General features: G+C 35.5%; 1 pseudogene; it reads left to right on the forward strand.

Moving 5' to 3' along the window:
* Window positions 1-13,890: 13,890 nt before the first annotated feature.
* LOC143590934 (alkane hydroxylase MAH1 pseudogene) lies at window positions 13,891-15,592 on the forward strand (annotated as a pseudogene).
* Window positions 15,593-27,787: the final 12,195 nt, after the last annotated feature.

Here is a 27,787-nt window from a genome sequence, read left to right on the forward strand (position 1 = left end):
AAATTGTCTTCAAATTACGCTTTATGATACCTTAAATATTCTGGAGATTAATCAGAATTTAGTATCAATACTTAAGCAACATTATGACAGTTATAAGGTTTGCATAGTCAACATAAAGTCACTATTACCTTAAACTCTCATATGATTTGTTATCAATATTTGGATTGAAACATTTATAAAATACAACTAGATGATACTATATATTTTCACAACTTTTGTTATCATGCAAATAAAAATGTAACAAAAGAAAAATGAGACATATAAAATTCATCCATTAAAACCAAATTTCATGAGAAATCATGACATGGTTAATGAGGGTGATTTTTCATATAATCTCATTCTCGGTGATTTTAAATCACGTGTTGGATGCCCTAAACATTGTTTGGCTTAAGAAATAAGTATGGGTCCACAAGAAGTTATATTTCACTTACATTATTGGAACTTATTCATACAGAATATTCAGACATAACTATTTTATCATTTAAAAAGTTATTTACTTGTGTCTAGTCTGTCTTCTATCATTCATGGTCTTAAAGAGATCCATTCATATATAGTTAATATGATTTCTTCTAAATATGTCCCTAAGTTTCTTATGACACATAAAGGAAATCAAATTAAGTCTAACGTGTGTATGACAAATTCCCACATCACGTACATCACTGAAACTTCTCATGTGGTTTTTCCTAGAGATATCAAATATTACTGGGAGTTTTAAGTGTCTAAATCATAACTTACAAGATTTGCAAGAGGTGGAGGAGTGAAAACTTGATATTATCTTAATTACACCGCTTGTACAAGAAACTGCTCCATCACAACACTATTTCATCAATACTTATCTCTGTAGAATTTAATACTACTCTTACAAAAGTTTCGGTGTTTCTTAAATGTGGGCATACTCCGATTTCTTACTGAAATAATCCTCACAAGAGAAACTATGACTTACATCATTAAATCGTTTTTCGATTAGAATCTATTGGTCTTTAAATATTGACCCTAAGCATGCAAATTTTCCTAAAGGCTTCTAAGGTCAGTGAGAGCAGTAAAAGTCTTTATAATGACTTGTAAGAAGTACAATAGGAGGGGGGAAGAGAGTCATTAAATTTTACTCCATATTTAAACTCCAATTACACCTCTTGTACATCATACTGCACCAACTCTTATATACTTATAATTCTAAAACTGATAGCAACCTAACCAAGAGCTAACCCATAAAACCGAGACTTTTAAAATTACCCAATAATCAACTCGGGAGGCCATCTAGGTTTTAAAACCTACTAACACTGATGATTATGTAACCTCCCTAACTAAAGTTGAAATGGATGATGGAAAGTTTAATGATCTTACCCCTTATAATTAAACAATTAGCATCAATCATAATTGACTCCATAAGTCAGGATAACGTTTTGAGATTTAGTTGAATCACCTTAGAGTGTTCATAACTAAACTAAATCCCAATGCGAAACGTTAAGAGAATAAGAAGCACGATTGATTGTTAAAGGTTATATTCAAGGATAAACCAATTATCAAAGAATCTTCTTACCTATATTACAAAAGATTTCTTTAAGGATCATTATTGTTCTAGTAGCTTACAATAGTTAAGAGCTACATTAGATGAACATTAAAAAAAACTTTCCCTAACAATCGGCTTTCATATTTATATGTTCATAAAACAACCTAAAAGTTATAAACTGAATGTCAAAGAACATTTAGTTTATAAGTCAATAAAATCCATATATGGGTTAATGCAAACATCAAAACATAATGAAATATTTATACAATTATTTTCATCAAAAACAAGTGGATTAATGTACCTACCTAAAGATGAGTGGGAGCAACTAAAACAAACTTGTCCTTATATAGATGACATTCTTCTGACAAGTATATGTTACATGAGTCAAAGCATTTTCACACATACTTTGATATTATAGATCTCATAGATATTCCTTACACATGTAACAAACAGTATTGCTCTACTTTAGAGGATAATAGGAACACATAGATTATTTCCTTATGCTTCATTAAGTAGAAACCTTATATAAGTTCAAGTCTATACTCGTTTAGATATTACTCAAAATTGCAACACACTAGATATATCAAGATTAATGTGAAGCATCTAAAAGAGTACTAAGATATCTTTAAAAGAAACGAAAGACTTAATTTAAAAGAAGAAGTGAGAATTCAAACTGTAAGGCCCCGTTACCGGTGCCTCACATTGGACGTTGGATTTACTCATAAACACGGTCCTAAATATCAGAGTTAACTAAAACTTTACGCGGAATATAGAACTTTCATAAAACATTACATATCAAATCATAAACATGTCTTTAAACATTCTTCTTGTCTTTCAAAATCAAACATAACTTATAAAACATAACAGGTCTTCAGATGCCAGACTCTTATTCTTCTGCCATGTCTCCCCGCTCAAGCAAGTTGTCTCATCCTACTTACCTGCGTGCATACTAAAAGTCAGCTACGCTGAGTGAGTTCTAGTTAATAACATCACATACTTTACATACATACATTCTTTCATTCATTCTTTCATAACTTAAATTCTACTAAACTCTATTCTATTCTGCCTCGGATATTATTAGGGTCCGGTCCCTTTTTCTGCCCTGGGATATTATCAGGGTCCAGTCCCTTTTCTGCCTTGGATATTATTAGGGTCCAGTCCCTTTTCTGCCTTGGATATTATTAGGGTCCAGTCCCTTTTCTGCCTCGAGATTATTAAAGGGCTCGGTCCCTTTTCTGCCTTGGATATTATTAGGGTCCAGTCCCTTTCCTACCTTTCTATCTCTTACATTTATTCATAACATACATACATATCATTCATAGTCCATACATAACATTATAACTTGACAGTGCGTGCAATATCCGAAGATCGTTCACGTACCGACAAGCAATCATTCTTACCTTTCATAACGTACATACATATCATTCATATTTCATACATAGCATTATAACTTGACAGTACGTGCAATATCCGAAGATCGTTCACGTACTGGCAAGCAATCATTCTTACCTTTCACATAATCACATAAGACATACATTTATCACTTAGGATATATGTATTGACAATCACATCGAGTATGCACACAGCCCCGAAAACATAACACAGAAATGGGGCTAGAAACTCACCTGAATGCGGTTACGTTCACCGTTAATCGTAATCCCTTTCTTGAGTTGTGCACGGCTAACTGTATGATATTTACATGTATCAATTAACTATTACTACTCATATCGTATTTCAATCTTCAAATAACCCACAACGAACGGGGGTCCGGGGGGGCAGCGCCCCTGGCGGCGGGGTTCTAGGGGCGGCAGCCCCTAGCGGGGTCCAAGGGGCAGAGCCCCTAGCTGGGGTCGAGCTGCCAGGTCAGCTTGGAAAAATTTTATTTCAATTAGCTGTTTTAACACATTTTTCCATTAGAGTTTTGAATCATTAATTAATTGGCTAACTTGAAAAGCTAAGGGCTTCTTTGTAATTAAATCAATCTTTTCTAAGTCCAGGGACTGTTCTTGTCATTTGCTAAACTTCTATTTCGTTAATCAGTCCGTAACGAATGGGAGTTCATAGCGAATTAACTATTATAACGAATCTGGCTTTGTAACGAATCAAGCATTATAACGAACTGGTCCTTATGATGAATTGGACCCTTTCACGAACTGGTCCATATAGCGAATTAGACCTTAACGAACTGATCCTTATACGAACTGGTCATAACGAATCAAAGGTAATTCGCTACCCCTTTCCCCTAACGAATCAGAGACGAACTAGAGCTTGTTCGTCGTGCTCCCTTATGCGAATTAACTAACGAATCACCCTTCAATTCGTTAAGTTCCCATAACGAACTAGGGTTAGGTCAGGGAATGTCAGAACATTCCCTCTCTACCTCGTATTAACTTTTCCGGCGCCCCCTTTCCGGCGCCGCCGCCGGAAAACCGCGAACTAGTCGGAAAAATTTCACCGTTTTTTGTCCCGTTCGATCCAGATCTGAGCTAGGGTGACCCCTAAGATCATCTTAGGTTCGGTTTATACCCGATTCCACCCGGATCTCGTGACTTAAACGGTTTAACGGTGTCGGCTCGTCGTTTCGTGACTATATATAACGGGTTAAGCTCATATAATATTAAACTATCATTACCTCGGGTCGGTGCTCGGATTCTTTCTTGGTTTCGGCTAGAGAAGGAGAGAACTAAAGAGAAAGCTTAAGTGTGTGTTTTGGGTGGTGTATGGAATATGTGTGAATGAGGATTAAATGGAGATTAAGGGTTTATATATTTATGGATCATGGGCTTAAGCCCATGGTCTTTCCTTCTTTCATTCCTAACCCCAAGTCCATAACCCATATTCATTTACCCAACACTAGCCCAACTCGTATTCTATTTACCTAAACCGATAACGACCCACTGTAAAATAACGAAAATTTTATTTTTTTATAAGAACCAAAAGTAGGATGTTACAGAATTCAAACCCGTAGATTACTCTAAACTTTGTCATAATCAAAGATAAGAAAATATAATTTTCGGGATATATTCTTATGTCAGTAGACAAATCTATCTCATGGAGGAGATATAATGAACTGATAACAACAACCTAAGTCATAACGACATAATATGTTGATTAATTACAGCGTTGTTGTCAATAAATTTTGTTGAACATTTATTAGTGGACTCGTAAGTTTTTATTAACTCCATATAAATTATATATTGAAGACTTATTGTGATAAAGTCAGCTACCATATTTTCTCAAACAGTAACAGTTTGAGAGGTGTTGCATTAAATTTTGATATGAAATTAATTATTCATTTATGAACGAATTAAGGAATCTAAATTTTCATATCGAATACATTCATGATATGCTTAAGGATCTGATAAATAAAAGTCTCACCCATAAATATTATGAAAGCGCTTATAATAATGACGGGTTATTGATGACTATGCGCAACTGCATATCATACTATGAATGATTAACTATTAAATTTCCTCATCAGTTTTGATTTGTATGTCTCTTAATATGTTCTGCATGCATAATGACATATATACAAATTATTATACAAATCAAACGTTTGAAGGGCTTACTTGAAAGTTTTGATCATAACTACTTAGGTTTTAAATAAGGACTGCAATATGATTAATGGGGGTCTTGAGCTGATGTTCAATTCAATGACTGTATTTCTCTGCTCCAGTTTAAGTTTAAAGCTAAAATGAGTGTTAACTCCTGATCAGGCGTATCTAATACTCATAATAAATGATTACTCGGCCAAGTGGGAGAATGTAAGAATAATATATAAGAATATATATTTATATATGGCCATTATAATTATTTATATTATAATAGATCAAAATATTAAATATACCTTATTATATATTAGTTTGGTAATTGTTGATGGGCCATATTACCTATAATTAACTAATAAAGGGTTTCCCCTTGGATGTATATATATAGAGATAAATATTAGCATCATAACCTAATCACACATACATAACAATTTTGTGTGCCTCCTCTCTCATAAAACTGGGTTCCTCTCAAGAACCATAACACCATCCTTAACTATACATCCTAAAGGGGAACTCGACCAAGATGAAAAACATGTTGACTATCTCATACTCTGCTGCGATTACTATTCTCCATGCTGTAACAGGTTCATAGGTTTAATATTTATCATGTTTTATATTACTTACATGAAGAACTAATCAACATTTGGTATCGGTATGATATGGTACCTGTATTCCCGAATTTTGTATTCAATACCCGTACTGTCCCGGTATCATACTAGTACCAAACCGAACATTTAGGCACCAATACAAAAAAATTGAGATTTTCGGTATTCATATATTCGTTACCCATATGATACCATTCTCATCCCAACCTGTCACGATATCTGTCAGTAATCAGCGAAGAATTACCAACAATGCTTCATTTTTCTTTTTTGAAAACCGTCAAAATTAGAATATCATTATCTAGGATTCACTTGGAATTATTTTAAGAAATTAGCCAAGCGTCGATGCATAAGAGAGTTATTATATCTAGGACCATTTGCATCACAAATGTTAGTTATATTCAACGTGTCCAAATCAAATAATTTAGTTTGTGAATTTTAAGTGAAAAACATGTGAATCGGATATAAAATTTTATGAACCTCAAGTGTAAGGTCAAAAATATGACTTACGATATCCAAAAAACAAAACCCATTAAATATATTATGGTCAAGTTAATAATTAAAGTGGGCGGAAAATCCGGATATGAGACGAGAGCTTCGGTGCACGCTTTTAGCTTCAACGGGGAGGAGATCTTCTAGAATATTTGTGTTTGGTTATAAATAGAGAATGCTAGTCATATGTATGTGTGTGTTTTCTAGTGTGTAAACAACCACCCAATGGGAGCTCACCTTGGGTGGGATCAGTTCGTGAAATGTTATGAATCTTTTGTACCGATTACGAGATCGTTTACTCTTTATCTTATCTTTATCTTTACATTATATGTTCGATCTTTTGCGTATACTGCACCCATCGCGATCGTTTATCAAGAAAAAAATCCATTCAATTGTCGGATCCGTTTCGAGACTATACTTGGTATCAAAGCGGGTTTGAATCAACTAATTCAACTTTGTTCTTGATATTCGGGTTCTGTTTCCGCGATTACCTGAACTGAGGCGTTAATTTCTCGGAGACCCGTTGATGTTTTTAAAATATAGTTTGAAGATCTTAGAAATAAAGTTGGAAATAATCGTGCTAGAAGTTCGTCTTTGTAGATCCGATGTTTCTGGACCTACAAGTGGTTGGTTACAGTAACACCCCTGCTAAAGCGGAATACGCCCGAGTGTGACATACAAATTGTTCAAAACACATGTGACACTATTATGTGACAATATTATCATTAATTCATTCAAAGGCATCAAGTACACAAGTTGGTTCACATAAGGAGAATACAATGAAAATAAACGTTCAGTCTTTATTTAAAATATCCTATGTCTAGTGTCTTCATCCGTTTCATCCTCTAATAATAGTACATGCAACATATATATAAAATAATGTCAACTAACTTAATAGTTGGTGAGTTCACACAGTTCAAATAATATATAAAAACCATACAATTCCATGAAAACTTGTGAAAAACACATAAGAGTTCTTTACACTAGAATCAAAGGTCCTGAGTGTAAAGAATAAATAAAGGTATTTTCTAGTTGGGATTGTGCACCAACGTACTCAGATCGGAGTCCCTTTTCCACTAGAAACAATGGTCCTGATTGCAAAGGGGGCGTATGATCATACTTATCAAAGAAATCCATGCACGTAATATTTGAGCAAGTAACAAGTAAACACACAAGTTCATATAACGAGTTGTAGTTTGTAGATAATAAATAAAAGAAATTGGATTATTGATAGGATATATATGCTACCCCCAAAATAGTTAAAAAGGGTAAAAAGAGGGTGTGAGAAACTCACCTCGAATGCAGTTTAAAATAGAAGTCACTGCTTTACGTCACAAAATGTTATAGTGCCTATATCATTCAAGCACTATAAGTATTTGCTAAGAGATTCCTAGAATCCAGAGTGTCCAAACAATCCCACGGATTATTAAAAGTTTGACCAAAGTTTGACTTTCTGTTGACTTTTTACCAAAAGGTCCAAGTTGTTGACTGTTGACTACAAAAATTGACCGTTGACCAAATTATTGACCGTTAACCCTAAATGTTGACCGACGACCCGTTGGTGACTTTTGACCAATTATATAGACTCAAAATAATCATAAGATATTCATAGTCGCAACCTAACAATCGAACATGTAATTCACAGTTAATCATTTTTCATGCAAACCTATGACTAAGTCACACGTTTACCAATTTCATTTATCATAAGTAAGATCAAACATTTAGTCAGATAATTTCAAGTTGACCAGTAAAGTCAAATTCGTATATAACACAACAATATTTGTACAAACTACAACTATTTTTACCAAACAACATGCAAATTTGGGCAGGTTTTAAGTCACCAAAACCTATTTTTCTAACCAGATAAAACACGCAAATAATTTAGCAAATAATTCTCACAGATACTTTTTAAGTATTATTTACAACATAAAATTTTCTTGTAATTTTCCAACACACACAAACATCACGAAAATTCATACACTACAGCAACCTATTTTCAGCTACCTTATCAGCACAACAGAATGTAAATATTTGCTAAAAATTCCATATATGTCAAATTGATACAAGACCAATTGGATTGGATTCCTAATTCAGTTTATAACATTTCAGAGTTGGAATCACACAATTATCCATTTTAAATTACAAGTTACACAATTTACAAAACGAATCCGGAAATTACTTTTTCAATCATAATTGCAACACGATTTTGTAAATTCATAAAAACTAATCAAACAGAGTCCAAAAATTATGATTTTTGATTTTTTGAAAACTAGACCCAAAGTATTTGACCGTAGCATCAAGAACCAACCAAAATCACTAACATATCAACAGGTTATACTATTAACAACCTAGGTTACAGAATCTGTCAGCAAGCAGATCTAAACCTATGTGCACAACAATCATGATTTTCATATCTATATGATCCTAAATCACCAATAAATCATTTTATAAAATCAAAACTCATGTTTTTCTATTATGAATTTAAATCCATAAAGAACAAATATATATTGTAAGGCCCCGTTCCCGGTAGCCTTACTTTAATGTCGGATTTACTCATAAACACAGTTCTTACAATCAGAGTTAATTAAAACTTTCGCGGAAACGTTAAATTCAATCATTCGTTACAAAACATTAAACCTTTTCTTTGATACCATAACACAAAACATTATATTTAAAACATCATTTCTTCCATCCTCAGATGCCAGTCATTCAATCCATGCCATGTGCCCTCCTAGAGCTAGCTCATTAAACATATTCACCTGCGTGCATACTAAAAGTCAGTCACGCTGAGTGAGTTCTAGTTAATCAGGCGACATACAATACATACACATATCATACATACATATATATCCAAGATACGTATCCATACTTAACCAGTTACCCTACTATCATACATACTTACAGTCACCAACCTCAGTCTACCGAGAGTATGTTCATAGTCCGCCGTCTATACATGTACTCAAGGTCGTGAACATGTAAAAGGTCCGCAGTCCTTACCTATGTTCACCCATTATGGTACGTGCAAGGTCCGCCGTCCTTCCCTATACCATCCTATTTTTACAACACGTACAAGGTCCTTAGTATTTCCCTATGTTGCAACCTAAACCATAGCACGTACGAAGTCCACAGTCCTCCCCTATGCTACCACAACACAAATACAGCGCGTGTAAGGTCCACAATCCTTTCCTATGCTGATGCCTATCTAAGATACGTATAAGGTCCGCAGTCCTTATCTACGTTCTCATCAATCGTCTATAACACATATAAGGCCCACCGTCCCTATCTACGCTTACATCTATCACCTATTTCACGTATAAGGCCTGCAGTCCTTAACTACGCCATCACCTGCCAAGTCTATGTCCAACAGAAGTTAGAGGGATTCGCCATCCTAACTTACTACGTCGGACATAGAACTCAAAATACCATTCATGTACCTGTATACACATACTTCACTTACACCATAATTACATTATAGCATAAGAACACTCTAGGCGTTCTTTACATCATTCATTTAGCAATCATACCCCTTGTGATACGTGCAATATCCGAAGATTGTTCATGCCCCCGACAAGTGTTCACTTGTAATGTTCATACATCATCCTTACGTTACATATAACATTCATATCTTTATCTCTAACCAGACAATACGCGCGATATCCGAAGATCGTTCGCGTACCGACAAGCAATTATTCATGCCTATCACATATACATCATATATGGCATACACTTACCACTTAAGGTATGTGTATTAACTAATCACATCGAGTATGCACACAACCCCGAAAATATAACAAGGAATGGGGCTAGAAACTCATCTGAACTCGGTTAACAGTCACTCCTTTTTTAGCTATGCGCGACTAACTGTATAACAATTACACATATCAATTAACTATTACTATTCATAACGTGTTTCTAGTATATTTACAACCCTCAACGAACGGGGTCCGGGGGCAGCGCCCCTAGCAGCGGGGTCTAGGGGCGGCAGCCCCTAGCAAGGTCCAAGGGGTAGAGCCCCTGGCTAGGGTCAAGCTGACAGGTCAGCTTGGAAAAATTTTATTTCCATTAACTGTCTTTACACATTTTTCATTACGATTTTAAATTATCATCTAATTCGCTATCACATTTTCTATAAAAAATTAAGCCTAATTCATTATCGGATCACAGTCTAATTCGTTATCTAGCACATGATCTGATTCATTATCCAGCTTCCTTGTCCTGATTTGTTAGCTGATTCGTTATTCTAGTTCGTCATCTTTCATAACGAATTGGACCTTTATAACGAACTGGTCCTTTAACGAACTGAACCCTTAACGAACTGGGGTTCATTCGTCAGTTCTTCCTTAACGAACTACTTAATGAATTGGAGCTTCTTCGTTACTTATAATGACTTAACAAACTACTTCTAGTTCGTTACTTCCTCTTAACGAAATGGATTAACGAATTGCCTTCTAGTTCGTTAAGTCACCGCTAACGAACTAGGGTTAGGTCTGTCAGAGAACAATCTCTGACATCCTTACCTCGTACACCCAACTCCGGCTCCGCCTTCACCGGAAAACCGGGATCTCGCCGGAAGAGCGAGATCTCGCTCGTTTCACCACCGTTTTCACCTTTTTTCGTCCCGTTCGATCCATATCTGAGCTAGGGTGATCCCTAAGCTCATCTTAGGTTAGGTTTATACCCGATTCCACCCAGATATCGTGACTTCAATGGTTTAACGGTGTCGGCTCGTCGTTTCGTGACTAAATCTAACGGGTTTGAGCTCATACAACATAATACTATCATTACCTTGACTCGGGATCAGTTTTCTATCTTGGTTTCGGCTAGAGAGAAAAGGTAGGATGAGAGAGAGTTAAGTGTGTGTTTTGGTGGTGTAGGGAATATGTGTGAAATGAATGAAAAATGGGAATTTAAGGTTTATATAATTATGGATCATGGGCTTAAGCCCATGGTCTCTTCCTTCTTTCCCAAGTCCATAACCCATATCCATTACTCAACACTATCCCGACCCATACTAACTCCTGCTTTATTTGTTATTTCTCCACTAACCCGAGTAAACCTTCCCATCCATATTAACTAATATAATTAATATTACTTTAAAAATTTCGGGATGTTACATATATAAATAAAAGATTCAAACTTTTATACCAAGACACAACGAACACTTTTAATCAAATATTTATCACTATAATCCAAATCATTTGGATAAAAATATCATGTTTCTAAGATAAAATCATAAAGAAAAACATAAAGCAAATATATGTTAACTATGATTACCTAGTTGCTTAATCCAAAGATTCAATCATATTGATTCCAAGAATTACCAAAACAATACTTGTATGAGGATAATTTGAGAGAGTTTTTGCAAAAGTGTTTTGTGTGTGTGTGAGTGATAGATTTCGGCCAAGAGGGATAAAAAGGAAAGGGAAAAGTTTGATTACCAAGAGTTTTTAACTCCTTGTTGAATTAATAACAAACCTTTAATCCCACTTTAATAAAATTCAACCTTAGGTAACTTGATATTAACATAGGTGTCATGATACAACTTTTTAAACCATTTCTATGTATTATATTGTCTAAGGTTTATTGGTTTAGCTAGGGAACATAACATGTAACATATTATAATGTAACAAGTTTAATCATCTAACTTTCTTATAAATCACATAAGTATATAACAACTAGTCATGTAACATATTGATCATATAACACATTATACCTATCGTATAAAGTACATGTAACATATTATTATCATAACATATGTAACAAGTTACTTTTGTTTAGGTCAACGACACGACTAACTCAAATGTATGCATACATGACACTACATGCATGAGAGTTCATCAACGTAGTTAACAGAACTAACTGGGTTTACTGACACAGTCAACAGGGGTTTACTGACACAGTCAACAGGATTTAACTGGGTTTAGTTAAGGGAGTTAACCTGAAAATGCTGGTGTCACATCGGGGATTAGAAATGTTGGATGTATATTTTATTATGGAGTTGGATATTATAATATGTTTTTATACATATATTTATAAATAAAACCCAAAAATTTAAAAAACGGATCGGATTTTCGGGTTTGAAAAGTAACGAATGTTACAGGACTTACAACTTTTAGAAATTTCGTCCCGAAATTAAAATAAAAATAAAAATTTTAAACGATAACAACTAATACACATAGTTGTTAGAAATTTTAACAATTTTATACATACATAATTAAAATAAAATAAGGTCGATCTTTGAATGACCCGAAAGAACGCCACAAATAAAAATTTTGACAATGACACTTATATATAGGATGTACCAGCGGTGTATCCACCATGCCCTTATCATATTGCATTTGTCCCGTTCCCCCAAATCATTCCAAGTTCCGAGCTATTTCACACAACCGGATTTATTATATTTTCCATGCGAGTACTTTGATAATTACGTGTCGACCCATAATTACATCTATCGTCGGATGGTCTATATATATATAACTTGTTATATTGTGTAGTTTTAAGGCATAGACCTTAGATAAATAAATAAAATTCTCATATATAACGTTGAAAATAAAAATAATAAAAAAAAGGTAATGAGTTAAAAGGTTAAAAACTTTACAAAACACATTGATAGACCATTCAGGCCAAGGATAACACGAAAACTCTAAGTCAAATAAATGAAATCATAGTAGTCTGAACCAAGTAACGATGTTGAAAACAAAATAAAAGAGGTAATGAATGTTGGTGCATTTTGTGATCGTCGCTATGCAATTCTGACCAGCGGAAACGCCATAGGCGAAGTTAGAACAACTTCGCCTACAGGCCCAAGCCCAAGCCTACGAAGTTAGTTATCTATATATATGTGTGTCTTGTTTAGGGTTTAGTATCCAGAAAGTTAGAGTGTTTTGTGTTTCAGTGCAATTGTCTATAGAGAAACAGAGAGGTAGATTCGTGTGGGACGGCCCGAGGTAGAGCTCACCTCGGGTCGGCCGTGTCTTTGTTTTTGTTCGGTTTGTAACGTGGTTTGGTTATTATATAAAGGATCTGCAGATTCGTTTATTCCATTCGTGTATTTGTTCGTGTGTTTGTTTATGTGTAATCGTGTTCTTCGTCTTCTACACCATTAAACGAGTCTAGGAGGATTCCGCACTCCTAGACCTCGTGCGGATCTCGTATCGATCAGCGACGCCCCGGAGGAACCTACAATGAAATTAAAGAATGAAAACATTTGAATTATGAACATCGTAACATGTAATTGAAATAATGAGGTTGATAATAACGTGGTAGGTAAACGTAGCATTTAACCATTGGATTTTGTTTTAAATGCAATAATGGTTTGAAATACATGAAATTTAACTTGTAAACAATTTTATAACATCTAAACAGCATATCATGCATAAATACTCAATAAATACTCACTTTATTAATAAACAAAGATCCAAAATTTTAAACGAATTTGGTTTTCGGATTTGAAAATTAACAAATGTTACATCAAACCCATTGTATTTAAAATGCACGTTTTCTTTTTCTATGGAGATGGTTACCGTCATATATAAAAATATTCTAGATGTCTGCTACGTAAATTATTTGCAAAGTGAACATCTTGTATCTACGAACTCAACATGCTGCTCGTCATGGTATGGGTGGTAACGGGAAGTTAATGCCAGGAAAACTGAATATTGAACGTCAGAATTTAATTAAATCAAGATATGGTTGTAGGAGAAGATATATTTTTGGCTTATTTAGAGGCCATTATCATTATTACACGTACACACTAGACACCGCTTCTCACTGTCCCATATAATCTAACCAAAGATAAACTCATACCATTTCTCCTCCTCATGGCTTTTCTTGAATATTTTGTCTGTCTCTTTCTATTTCTCAGTGTTTCAATTTTAATAACTATGTATATGCATAAAAAACAAATAACTTTCATCCCAACAAACTGTCCAATTTTTGGTATGTTACCAGGGATACTTGCAAACGCTCACAGACTCCATGACTACACCACCGAAATTCTGATACAAAGTCGTCATGTTCAAAGGCCCTTGGTTTGCCAATATGGACACATTACTTACCGCCGATCCTTTAAACATAAAACATCCACCACATTTTAAGCAAAAACTTTAGAAATTATCCCAAAGGAAACAAAGTTCGTGAGATCTTTGATGTCCTGGGAGATGGAATTTTCAATTCTGATGATAAGATATGGGAGATCAACCGCAAGGTTATATTTTCTATACTCAAGAATTCTAGATTTCATAATAACATGGAAACAATTGTTTGGAACAAAGTGGAAAATGGGCTTGTCCCTATACTTGATTATATTTGTGTGTGTGGCACTCAGATTGATTTGCAAGACATATTTCAAAGGTTTGCGTTTGATAATGCATGCACATTACTTCTTGATAAAGACCCAGAAAGCTTGTCTCTTGATTTTCCTTACATTCCATATTCAAAAGCCTTCACAGATGGCGAAGAAGCTATTTTGTTCAGGCTTGCTACGCCCCGGTTTCTTTGGAAGCTGCAACATATTCTTAGAGTAGGGAAAGCGAAGAAGTTAAGTGATGCATGGAAAAATCTTGATCAATTCATATACAAATGCTTAGCTGAAAAACAAAGGGAGTACAATAACATGAACCATGACGCGGAAAGGTTCGTATTTTTCACAACGATCATGAAAGAGCTTAGAGATCAAAGTGGCATTTATTTTATATCCCACAAAATTTCTAAGAGACACCTTAGTTAATCTCATGGCAGCAGGAAAAGATACCATTAGTAGTGCCCTATCTTGGTTCTTTTATCTTCTTGCTAGAAACCCGAACGTAGAAGATAAGATTCTAGACGAGATCCAAACACATTTGGAGGCCAAAGCATGTAGAAGATGGAATAAGAAAGTATTAGACGAAATGGTTTATCTTCATGGAGCTTTGTGTGAATCCTTAAGATTATATCCTTCTGTCCCTTTCAACCAGAAATCTCCATTGCAACTAGAAATCCTTCCAAGTGGTCACCGAGTTGATCAAAACACCAACGTTATTCTTTCTTTTTATTCTATGGGAAGGATGAAATCAATATGGGGAGAGGATTGTGCGGAGTTTAAGCCTGAAAGGTGGATTTCTAATAGAGGAGGAATCAAGCATGAGCCATCATACAAGTTCTCAACATTTAATGCTGGACCAAGAACTTGTTTTGGCAAGAATATGGCTTTGTCACAGTTGAAGATAGTGTCAACCATAATCATTCACCGTTACCACATTCATTTGGAGGAAGGTCATCCCGTGGTTCCAGCAGATTCTATTGTACTTCAGATGAAGCATGGTCTCAAGGTTAGATTGAATAGAAGAAGTGAATTAAACTAAAAATTCTAGTTTGAACTAATTATTGTATTTTGTTCTAGTTTGAACTTAGTATTTCATTACCGCAACGTGTACTGGGTTGAAGTGAGAATAATAATAAAGTGATCTAATTGAAATAGAATATGATAACATCATCCATGTATACTAGATTTGGCAATCACATATTACATCACATAGCCGCCATAGTACATAATACAAACATATACATATGCAAATTCTATTAACATCATCTTTTTTGGATAAAGGTGAGGGCACCCAAACAATTCTATTAAAAAGAATTAAATAATACAAACTCAAGCATTGTCCAGTGGCTAAACCAAAAAAATTTTACAGAGGTCGAAATTTTTTGAGTCAGTAATTAGTTATACCAAAGAAATTTTCATTCTGCAGGTTCGGCTATTCGGATTTAAGCAAATCGGTATATAAATAGTTTTGGTATGATTCAACAATTCCGGTTGGTCATCTAAAAACAATATATAATATAATTCCTACTTGCATATATAATATTTTGTTAGTTGATATACAACCACTTAACCAATTTTAAGTTGCTAACTCTAAAATAGACATTATGATAAATATTTGTTTTAAAGTTTTTTTTATTGAATTAAGTTATAAAAATTCATATAATCTAATAAATAGAAAAGAGGATAACACCACTCTCATTAGAAAAACCTTGAGTGAGTTTTTCACTATTTGAAAAAAAAACTTAAAAATGTAGCAAATGGATAGTTACTCATTCTCAATCACTTAGAATAACATGTGGTATGGTTTTCTTTTTCATTTCCTTTTCTTTTATTCTTTCACACCAATTAATCTTAACTATAATATTGATTTTTTCTCTAAGTTTTTTTTAATCTAAAAACACACATTCTTGTTTATTTATTTTTTTATGAATACATGGTTATTAATTTTATTAAAACAGTGTTGGTTTACAAATTTTTTTTAGTATAAATTATATTAATCAGTAGTATGTTAGATGAAAATCATTAAGAAATTTTACAGGGGTCGGTGTCAAAATTTCTTAAGGTTTGATTGGGAATTAACACTATAAGTACTAATTATTTTTGTTCCACAAGAGACGGCTAACCCCAAACCATAAGGATAGGTCTGCCCTGATCGACACTAAGAGTGTAAACGAGCAAAGCTACTAACAAACTACTCAAACAATGGTCTAAAAAAGCCGGTCACGTTGCAACTACTGGCCCACAGTTCTTTATAACCCAAAGAAGCCCAATTCTCAGCTTATGACCACATTCGGTCCAAGTCAGAATACAAAGACATTTATACGTTATTATTCTATCCTTATTAATCCAATCATCCTACATGCTTACACAATCAATGTTCCAAACCTTCATATTTATGCCCGGTCGCCCGGAAGCTCATATCTCTAAATAAAAAAATATTAAATCACTGAAAATCATTATTCCCTTTGTTTGACACTTTTGGTTTCTTAGCTCCGGATGCCGTGGACCTTTTGAATAGAGTTCAGAAAGTCGTGGTAGTAACTTATCGGCCCATAAGAACCGAAACTTTGTTTTTAATAGGATTGAGTTTGCTATCTAAAAGGGGGTTGCGGCGCAGCTTGTTGTCCGCTTACCTGCCACTTCATTATAAATCGTTTGGTTGTTTTTAATGGTAACACTTTAAAAGGAAGAATATGTAAAATTTTATTTTGCAAACGAGACTTCACATTTCCAAACAATACAAAAGTTTTCTTAAATATTTTGGTCGGCAACGCACACACAACAAAAACCTGTTGTATTTGCCGGCGGTTGTGCCAGTTACGCGCCGTTCTTGTGCTTCTATGCCGTCACTTGAAAATCACATATGGTTCCAACAACTCCGCCGACGCCGGGATGGGCTCCAATGAACTTGGATTTGAACGGGTTTGAAGGGAATGTTGATGTTGCACGAAAGGCCTTGGAGAATAAGCTGGATACTTGATTCACATTTGGGGTGAAACACCTCAACAGAAACGAATGTTGGGCCACAATGTTGTTCTACCCACGAGAATAACTTGTGAGTTGCTCATGATCGACTCGCATAAAGCTTAACTCAACCCTAGCTTAAACGAGCTTTAGCCCGAGCCCGTGTCTAAAAATAAACAACTTGGTTAATAAACTAAACCAAGTCCGAGCTTCACCTATTGAGCTCGAGCGGGCTTATGAGCCTAAACAAGCCTATAAATTATGTAATTTTCATTTTATATTTATCTAAATATTATTATATTTATAAATTGATAATTTTGATAAAGTAATTAAGTATAATTATATGATAAATATTATGTTATATGAAAATTTATAACTATAAAGTTTACATAAAAAGGTATAAATTGATTAACAAAATAAAAACTGAGTTGGGAGCGAGCTTGAAAAAACACTTATCACAAGTCAAACTCGAACTTTAGAAATAATACTTGACACAAGTCGAGCTTTAGCTTGAGTTTAAATGAGTTGAGCTCATACCTAGAAAGAAGGAAACCGGATTTGGCTCGTATGGAAACACTATGTGCATGGGGAAGGACCAGAACTCTTTTATTATATGCGAGAAGGGTGTTAATATGCGAGAAGGGTGTTAATCAAGCGGATATTCAATTAAAAAAGATGTATGTGAATGGTATGAGAGGCTAAGGGACTGTTTGGCTACCTTCAATATAGTCAAAGATAGAATGTGTTTAGTTAACTAAAAAATCGCATCTTAATGGTTAATGGAGAATTTTAATGGGCAAGTCTTAGAAACATGCTCACCAATTTAGAGGCCACTTTGTAATCGGTCACATCTCTTAATAACCCAACACAAGATAACCACACAATCCCAACTAGAGACTATATCAAAAAAAAATCCAAGGTTTTTTTTAACAATGGATTCATGATTTATAAGAATCCGAGGAAGGTGTATGTCGAGTGATATTAGTTTAGGAAATCAAATGCACCTTCTTATGCACCTCCTCATGTGTTCGTTAAATTTTCAAAATATTTAAATACAAAGGTTTGTTTATTATTTTTTTAAAGCATTTTAATACAAATTTTAATGAAAAACGAGTTTTATTCAATATACTTATATACAATACTCTTTGGTCTCGTAAGTGGCCTTTGAACCTTTTTATTATTATTATTAGGTCCTATTAGGGACACCACTCGTATAAGACTATACAGGGCATATAGGCCCCCCGTATAGCCCTATACTTAAGAAAGTGTCCCTAGAATACCCATTGTTATTATCTTATTTTAGGTAATTGATTTAAAATTAGTAATACTATTTTTATTAGAAAAAAAGAGTTATACATGTTGAATGGTGGTAAATGACAGGTATGTCCTTGATTGATAGATGGATGGGAGTGGTTATGACGAGGCACTAGCACAAAATTGTGAAAGATGAAGGTGACTTGACTACACCCTTTGGTGCAAAAGATGCAAAGCATATGGTTCTTTGAAGAGTAGCTTTTTCATATTAGGACATTTATTAGATCATTCTAACTTACAAACCAACCCAATTCAATTTTTATCATATAATTAACTTGTTTCTCTTTCATCTATCCAACCTAATCAAACTAAACTTTTCACACTCATTAGGGCATGCGTAATGGGGTGAGGAGTTGAAGGTTTTGTGGCTACAAATTTGATGGATACCATTACACCTCGGCGGCAAAGGGGCGAAATGTGTGTGTGTGGGGTGTGTGGGGGGGAGTTATTGTCGCCCTTCATCACTTTTGTTTTATTGTTATTTATTATTATTATTATAATTTTTTGTGTGATACATATATATATATATATATGATAGGGTTAATGTAAAAAAAATAGTTTTGTGAGAAATATAAGAATAGATGTAAACCCTTGGATCTAAGATCTAGTTGTTGAGATTGGTAGTTTCTAAAAGTTGTATAGTTTCCTATTACATGGTATAATGTCATATTTAGGTGGTTTACTTTAGAGTAAAGTGCCATTTTCGTCCTTGTGGTTTGGCCAGTAATGCGAATTTAGTCTAAAAAGTTTATTTTTTGCATATGGACCCTCCACGTTTCCCAGTTCCTGCCAATTACATCCAAATCACTAACCCCGTTAAATTTTTCGTTAAGTCGGGAGTAGACTTAACGATATTTGAGAATTCAGGTTTAATTGCATGTGAAATGAAACCATAGGAAAAAATTGCAAATTTGAAACTACTGGACTAAATGTAACATCCTAAAATTTATAATGTTGAATAAAGAAAGTTACGTTTAGTGATTTCGCGTTATTAATTAATTAATATCGAGTAAAGAATGGATCATGGACTTAGGTTAATTAAGATGGGTTAAATGAGAATGGGCCTTAGGTCCATGGGCTTTAAGGGATATAAATATCCCCTAAACCAACCTAAAACCCTAAACCCTCATTTCATTTCCATCATAATCTCTACACACTCAAAAACACACACATATACTACACCATATTCGGCCGAGAGAGAGAGAGACATCCGAGACCAAGAATCAAGCCGACCATTATTAGATCTTCAATATACGAGATAACCAAGCAAACAGCGACCACACCGAACGTATAAAAGGTATGTTCTTGACCTTTAAAGTTTACGTAGTATTGAACGTTTTTACCTTAAAGGTCCAAGCTTTATAGTATATATGGGATATATATACGAACGAAAACGGTTAGGGAATGTAGGGGGTGATGTCGAACCATAACAAGGGTATTAAAATCGCCAAAATGCTTGATAAAAACCAAACCCGTAGCTGACCTGAACAACTTCGCCTGCAAAAGCTTAACTTCGCCTACGGCCAAGTTCGCCTAACTGATAACTTCGCCTAATGCCAAGTTCGCCTAACTGGTAACTTCGCCTAAGGCCAAGTTCGCCTAACTGGTAACTTCGCCTAAGGCCATGTTCTCCTAACTGATAACTTTGCCTAAGGCCAAGTTCTCCTAACTGATAACTTCGCCTAAAGCTAAGTTCGCTTAAGGTTTAACTTCGCCTAAAGTTAAGTTCGCTTAGAAAATAAATTAAAAACCTAATGGAAAATGTGTTAAGACAGTTAATGTAAATAAAATTTTTCCAAGCTACCCTGGCAGCTCGACCCCAGCCAGGGGCTCTGCCCCTTGGACCCTGCTAGGGGCTGCCGCCCCTAGACCCCGCTGCCAGGGGCGCTGCCCCCGGACCCCCGTTCGTTGTGGGTCTTATAAATATAGAAATACAACATGAGTAGTAGTAGTTAATTGATACGTGTAAATATTATACAGTTAGCCGTGCACAGCTCAAGAAGGGAATAACTATTAACGGAGAGCGTAACAGGATTCAGATGAGTTTCTAGCCCCATTTATGTGTTATGTTTTCGGGGCTGTGTGCATACTCAATATGTTTGTTAATACGCTTATCCTAAGAGATAAGTGTATGCCTTATGTGAATAATGTGAAATGTATGAATGATTGCTTGATGGTACGTGAACGATCTTCGGTTATTGCACGTACTGTCAAGTTGTAACGCTATGTATAAGGTAAGTATGATATGTATGCTTATGTGTATGAATGTGATAAAGTTAATAAAAGAAGGAAAGGATGGTTGTATGGTTACGAAGAGGGTACCGGGCCCTAATAATACTCGAGGTATGATGTATGGTTGTATGGTAACGAAGAGGGAATCGAACCCTACTAATATTCGAGAACTAAGGAACCGAACCCTACTAATATTCGAGGAAAGAGGGTACCGAGCCCTAATAATACTCGAGGAAAGAGGGTACCGAGCCCTAATAATACTCGAGGAAAGAGGGTACCGAGCCCTAATAATACTCGAGGAAGGAGGGTACTGAGCCCTAATAATACTCGAGGAAGGAGGGTACCGAGCCCTAATAATACTCGAGGAAGGAGGGTACCGAGCCCTAATAATACTTGAGGAGTGTAGGGCGTAATGCTCTTTATAACATAAGATATGAAAGCAAGTTAATACAAAAGAAAGTATGAAAGTATGAAAGTATGATTGAAAGAATATAAGTTATGTGTATTGTATAATGTATGATTAACTAGAACTCACGCAGCGTAGCTGACTTTTAGTATGCACGCAGGTGAGTAGGATGAGGCAGCTAGCTTGAGGAGACACGTGGCACTGAATAAGAGGCTTGCATCGGAAGACTCAAGACGTTTAAGTTTAATGTTTTGGTTATTTTGAAAGACAAGATGTTGTTTTAAGACAAGATGTGTTTTGTTATGAAATGTTTTATGAAAGCTTTTATATTCCGCGAATGTTTTAATTAACTCTGATATTAGAACTGCGTTTATGAGTAAATCCAACACGAAAGTAGGGCTACCGGTAACGAGGTCTTACACTAAAACTGCAGATTTGGACAAACCATAGGGACGAAAACTGCAGTTCACTTAGATAAGTATTATAATAAAGAAATAGTGAAAAGACATGTCTACCCCTAACTTAATAATAAAATTTAACGGGGTTGGTAATTTGGATTTAATTGGCAGGAACTGGTAAGCGTGAAGGGTCCATATGCAAAAAATAAAATTTTTGGACCAAATTCGCATTACTGGCTAAACCACAAGGACGAAAATGACACTTTACTCTTTACTTTATTTTAAAACTTTCTCACAAAACAATTATTTTTTATTTGAACTCTTCTCTCTCTCTCTCTCTCTCTATATATATATATATATATATATATATATATATTAGTTTGAGGCTCGTGTATTACACGGGTAATTGTTGAAAATTTTAAATTTTGACTATTAAGTGAAATATAGTCAACAAATTGATCATATATTGTTAATACAATTGATATTAAATTAAAATTACATAAATTACACAACTAAGATTACACAAATATGTTACAAATAGGTAAAAACTTCATTTTACACTACATTTGTGATTGTGTTAGCAGGTATATATTGTTTATCAAAAATCAAAATTTTTAGTCCATGTCTGCTTGTGACTTTTAATAAAGTAACAAATATGTCTGCTTATAACTCTTGACATAGCTATATATAGTTGTCCATGTGACAAAAAAGGCTCTTCAAATACATACCAACCCTAGATTAATGATAATAGATATACATGATACTAATAAAAAAATATTCATACACATAAAATATCATAGTTTTTAATTAATATGATGTCATTTGAGGACATCTCCTCATATTTATCCAAAAAAACATGATTATCCCCAAAAACCATATGTATGACAATTGGTTTTTGGGACAATCATTCAAATTGTAAATATTCTAATAACGGTTAAGAGGCTACCAAACAACCACTGATTATACTTATGGCCCAAGTAGTAGGTGAGTTGTCACGTGGAATTTATAAAAATGAAAAATATTAAAAGATATCACAACCTGGTTATAATGGCAATCTATGTTGCAACTCAAGTCCATGTCACGTGTCAAACAAGTATTGGTTCATATCAATTTTCTTTTCCTTTTTTCTTTCTAGACAATTCATTTTATATATATATTTGGTTTTTATTTAAGACTATATGGTATAGATACCATTCTACCTCTTACTTAACATTGACACGCAATATTTTACTTCACTCAACTTTCTTCCATATTATCATGAAAATAGTCACCAATTTACCACTTTCATACATTTTTAAATAATATATATATATAAGACTAGTTTAATATACTAAAAATTAATTATATTTTATTTTTGAAAAACAAATATTTTGATATATTTAAAAACATTAAATTACATTTAATAAATTAAATAAAAAAACGTCAAATTGAATAGTTATATAAAAATATATACAATTAAATATTAAATAAAAAACATATTATATTAATATAGTTATAGATGCAGTTCACCAAACTCATCTTCTCAAACTCCCCATCTTCTCTATAGGCCTCTTTTCTCCATTTTTTTCTTCTTCTCAAATAATTCTTTTGATTTTAGATCTTATAACTCACTAAACCTGTAACATCTCAACCCATTTAGCATGTCGTGGATTAAGTTTTATCTGCCCCTGAATGAACTTTAGAGCCTGGTTGTCGGAGTAGAGAATAAATTCACCCGAGAAGATAGTGTCGCCAATACTCGAGACTTCGAACAATAGTGTAAAACTCTTTATCATATGTACTATATCGGTGTCGAGTGTCGCTCGATTTCTCACTAAAATATGCAATAGGCCGTTGTTGTTAGCTCAAAACGCCGCCAATACCTACGCCTGATGCATCACATTCAACCTGAAAACATGCTCGAAATTGGGAAGGGCAAGGACCGGGGCTTGTGTGACGGCGAGTTTGAGTGTGTCAAATGAGCGTAAGACCACTCAAACTTTCGGCCTTTTAAGCATTCTATGATAGGAGCCATGATGGTACTAAAATTACGAATGAATTGGCGGTAGAAGGAGGCAAACCCATGAAAACTTCGAACATCATGAAGCGAGGTAGGGGTCGGCCAAGTGATAATTGACGATACTTTAGATTTATCCATGCGAATGCCCATACCCGATACAAGATAACCCAAAACCACAACCTCAGGTGTGAGAAAGTGGCACTTTTTACCATTGGCGTATAGCTTTTGTTGCCGAAGAACCAAAAAAATGTCGCGGAGGTGGACCAAGTGTTGTTCGACATTCTTGCTAAAAACCAAATTGTCGTCAAAATAAACGACAACGCACCGACCAATGAAGGTCTTAAAAACATGATTCATGAGGCGCATAAACGTGCTAGGAGCATTAGACAAACCGAAGGGCATGACCATCCATTCATATAACCCGTCACGCGTTTTAAACGCTGTTTTCCATTCATCACTGGGGCGCATCCGGATTTGGTGATAGCCGCTGCGTAGATCGATTTTAGAGAAGACCGATGTACCGTGTAAATGGTCAAGTAAATCATCAAACCGGGGTATTGGGAAATGGTATTTAATCGTGATTTTATTAACTGCACGACTATCAATACACATGCGAAACTTACCTCCTGGTTTTGGAACCAAAAGAGCCGGTACGACACACGGGCTCATGCTCTCACGGATAAGACCCTTATCTAATAGCTTAGGGGCTGTTTGGTTCATTCAGATCTGAATGAACCAGATCTGAATGAGCCTCTGTCCCATTCAACAACAACAACAACCATTTAGATGTTTTTCTGTTTGCAACCAAACAGTCTAAAGTATGAATGAATCGGATGTTTACATCTGAATGGTTCCATTCAGATGTAAACAAACAGCCCCTTAGTTACTTGGCGCTGGAGCTCCTCAAACTCCTTCGGATTCATGCCATAAGCTGGTTTGTTTGGAATGCTAGCGCCTGGAAGAAAATCAATACAATGTTGGATATCACGTTCCAGGGGAAGACCGGCTGGAATATCATCGAGAAACACATCCGAAAATTCAGTGATTAACGGTTGGACTACAACCGGAACTGTTGGGACGAGTGGAATCCCTTTGTAATGAGTAAGTCGAAGATTATGTGCCCAGATATATTTGGTTTCGTTTTGTGGAGACCCGAAAAAATAGAACCGGATATGAGCATAGATTCGGCGCCTTCCTCGGTCGGGTTGAGTGGGGCTAGTGTGATGTTTACCTCGTCTTTTTTGAAAGAATAGGTATTCCGAAAACCGTCTTGTTTAGCACGTCGATCGTACTGCCACGGACGTCCCAACAATAAGTGACATGCGTCCATCGGAAGGACTTCACACCATATCTCATCCATGTATTTGTTATCAATAGAAAACTGTACCAAGCAACGATGTGTAACCTTGATGAGGTTACACCTCTTAAGCCACGTGAGTTGATAGGGTTCAAGGTGGGGTTGAAGTGGTAAACTAAGTTTTTCCACCATTGAAGCGGCGACGATGTTTTCGCAACTACCCCCTTCGATAACAACATCACAAACCTTACCTTTTGCTGTGCACTTGGTGCGAAAAATATTGTTGCGAAGCCATTGGGTGTCATCTTCCGGGTTGTATACGGACATATTTAGGATGCGTTGGATAACAAGTGCCTCACCCCGATCGGGGTAAATAATCTTTGTTTCGTCTATAAGCGTGGTTTCCGGCTCCTCGGTGTCGGTGTCAAATTTTGGTAATGCGGCATCCACAAAGGTAACAATTTGTTTGTTGGGGCATTCCCGTTTGAAATGCCCAATACCGTGACATTTATGAAAACGTTTGGTATTAGTGCCGGATCATGCCGTGGGTACCGTTGCCGGTGGGTCGGCTTTGATTGGGCCGATCCGAGAGGAAATGGGTGGAACAGTCCCGGACAGGTTGGAAAACGAGAGGTCCCCGCTTTTGATTTTGACGCTAATTGTTTTTCGACACGCTTTGCTAAGTTGCACACATCATTAAACGACCAATATTGTTGCAATAAAACCACATCGGAAATTTCGGACCGAAGTGCGCCCAAGATACGGGCGATTATCTATTCCTCCGCTTCTTCGATCCCACACCGCATACGTAACTGTTCAAACTCAGTGATAAAGTCCTCAACCGAACGTGAATTTTGTTTAAAATTGTGGTAGTCTAAGAAAGCATCTTGTTTGTGATTAACTGGTAAAAACTTGGAACGCATTAAGCGTTTCATCTTGTCCCATGTCTCCACCTTCCGTTTACCCTCCCGATAACGTTGGTGTTGTAAGTGTTCCCACCATAAAGAAGCATGTTTGCGTAAACGAATAGCGACAATTTTTACCTTTATGTTTTCTGGAATTTGGCGAAGGTCAAAGACACGTTCGACAGTCTAGAGCCAATAAATGAAGTCATCGGGTTGCAAGCGATCCTCAAACTCGGGAATCTCGGTCCGAAGACCTAAAGAATGCAACGGATCAGCCGGAGGGGGGTTTTGGGACACGACAATGTGGACGATGGCCAAAAATATTGTAGCCGTCGGCATTGTGCCAAACGTCGGTCTCCGTTTCGGACTCGTCTACTGGTGATTGTTGATTCAATTCGAGTTCACGAACCCGTTGTTGCAATCTTTCGATCTCAGCGTCACGTGGGGCATGCCTGTTGCCTCCGGCGGCGAATCTACGGTGATGACGACGATCTCCCTCACGATCTGACATTCTGAGTAACCTGATGCTGCTGATACCACTTGATACGGATTCGTATACGAGTGGACTCTAGAACTCTAGCGTGAACGATAAAGAACAATTATGTTCTAAAAAAAGAAAACTTTTCTTTATTCAAAATAATAACTTTAACATCCAACCAAGGGTTACATGTCTTAAATAAAGAGTTTCTAAAAGATAAACTTGGAAACAAATAGACGATAATTAATGAAAAGATAATGACCGAAAATAGATAAAACATAAATGGTTGGTTGAATGTTGATAAAGAACCGGCGCCGATCTTAGCCACGGGTTGCCGGGTCGGGTCCTTGATCCTCATCTTCGTGCGAGACTTGATCCGTATCAGTGTCTCAATTTTATTTATTATGGTTAGTATTAAAGTAACAAGTTTGATACATCTTAAAATTAAGAGGTCACTCATTCATGCATTATATATAGTAAGTATAGATATAATAACATCATATGTGAGGGCTTTTATTTGGAATAGAGAAACGAGACGACAGGTCAAAATAATTACCTGGATTGATGCGGGATTCGATAAATGGCAGTTTGCCAGAATTCTAGACGCGATGACGAGTGAAGCAACAACTGGTAATAGAACGGTGATTTCAAGGGAGGGGAATGGTTTTCGAGTTAGGAGTCGTTCGAAAACGAGCAGAGTCGTCTGTATTTATACATATTTAAAACACGTTACCCGAATTTGGTAACTCCCTTGATGTTCTATCAAATAATTGGTGATTAAAACTTATATAGGAGGTTAGATAAAAGTGGCGTGATGTTCGACCGGGTATCCTGAGTTAACCGCCATAATCAATTTCTTGTTTCGGTCACTAGTTGCTTGCTTAAAAAGTTACACTTCCCCCCCCATCTTAGAATTGTTTTATATGTAAACTCTAAATCTTAAATTTTCAAAAATAATCCTTTAACTTTCATAGATTTATTTTTTTCTTTTAAAAAATGAAAATTTCTTATTAACTCAAAAGATTCGTATACCATATAATGATTTCACGTATTAAATACCTGTATAAAAATATTTAAAACAAGTCGGATTTTCTGACTTAAAAATTGACAAATGTCACACTAGTCATTGTCACTATTGCAAACCCAACTATTTGTGACCCTACACTTTTGCAAATGTGATCTCATTGAGCCTATCCCATTGTTTTATGCAAACAAGGTTCTAAGTCCGATTTCATGATTAAGTTTGTTACTTTACAGTTCTACAAGGCTCGATCTACTACCCTACAAGTTTTCATACATTTTCAATCAAGACAAGCCTTTTTAAATAAAACATACCTTAA

This window comes from Bidens hawaiensis, unplaced genomic scaffold (assembly GCF_021521415.1).
Source record: "Bidens hawaiensis isolate Kalapana, Puna unplaced genomic scaffold, B.hawaiensis_p1.1 tig00039071_1, whole genome shotgun sequence".
Classification (NCBI taxonomy): Eukaryota; Viridiplantae; Streptophyta; class Magnoliopsida; order Asterales; family Asteraceae; genus Bidens; species Bidens hawaiensis.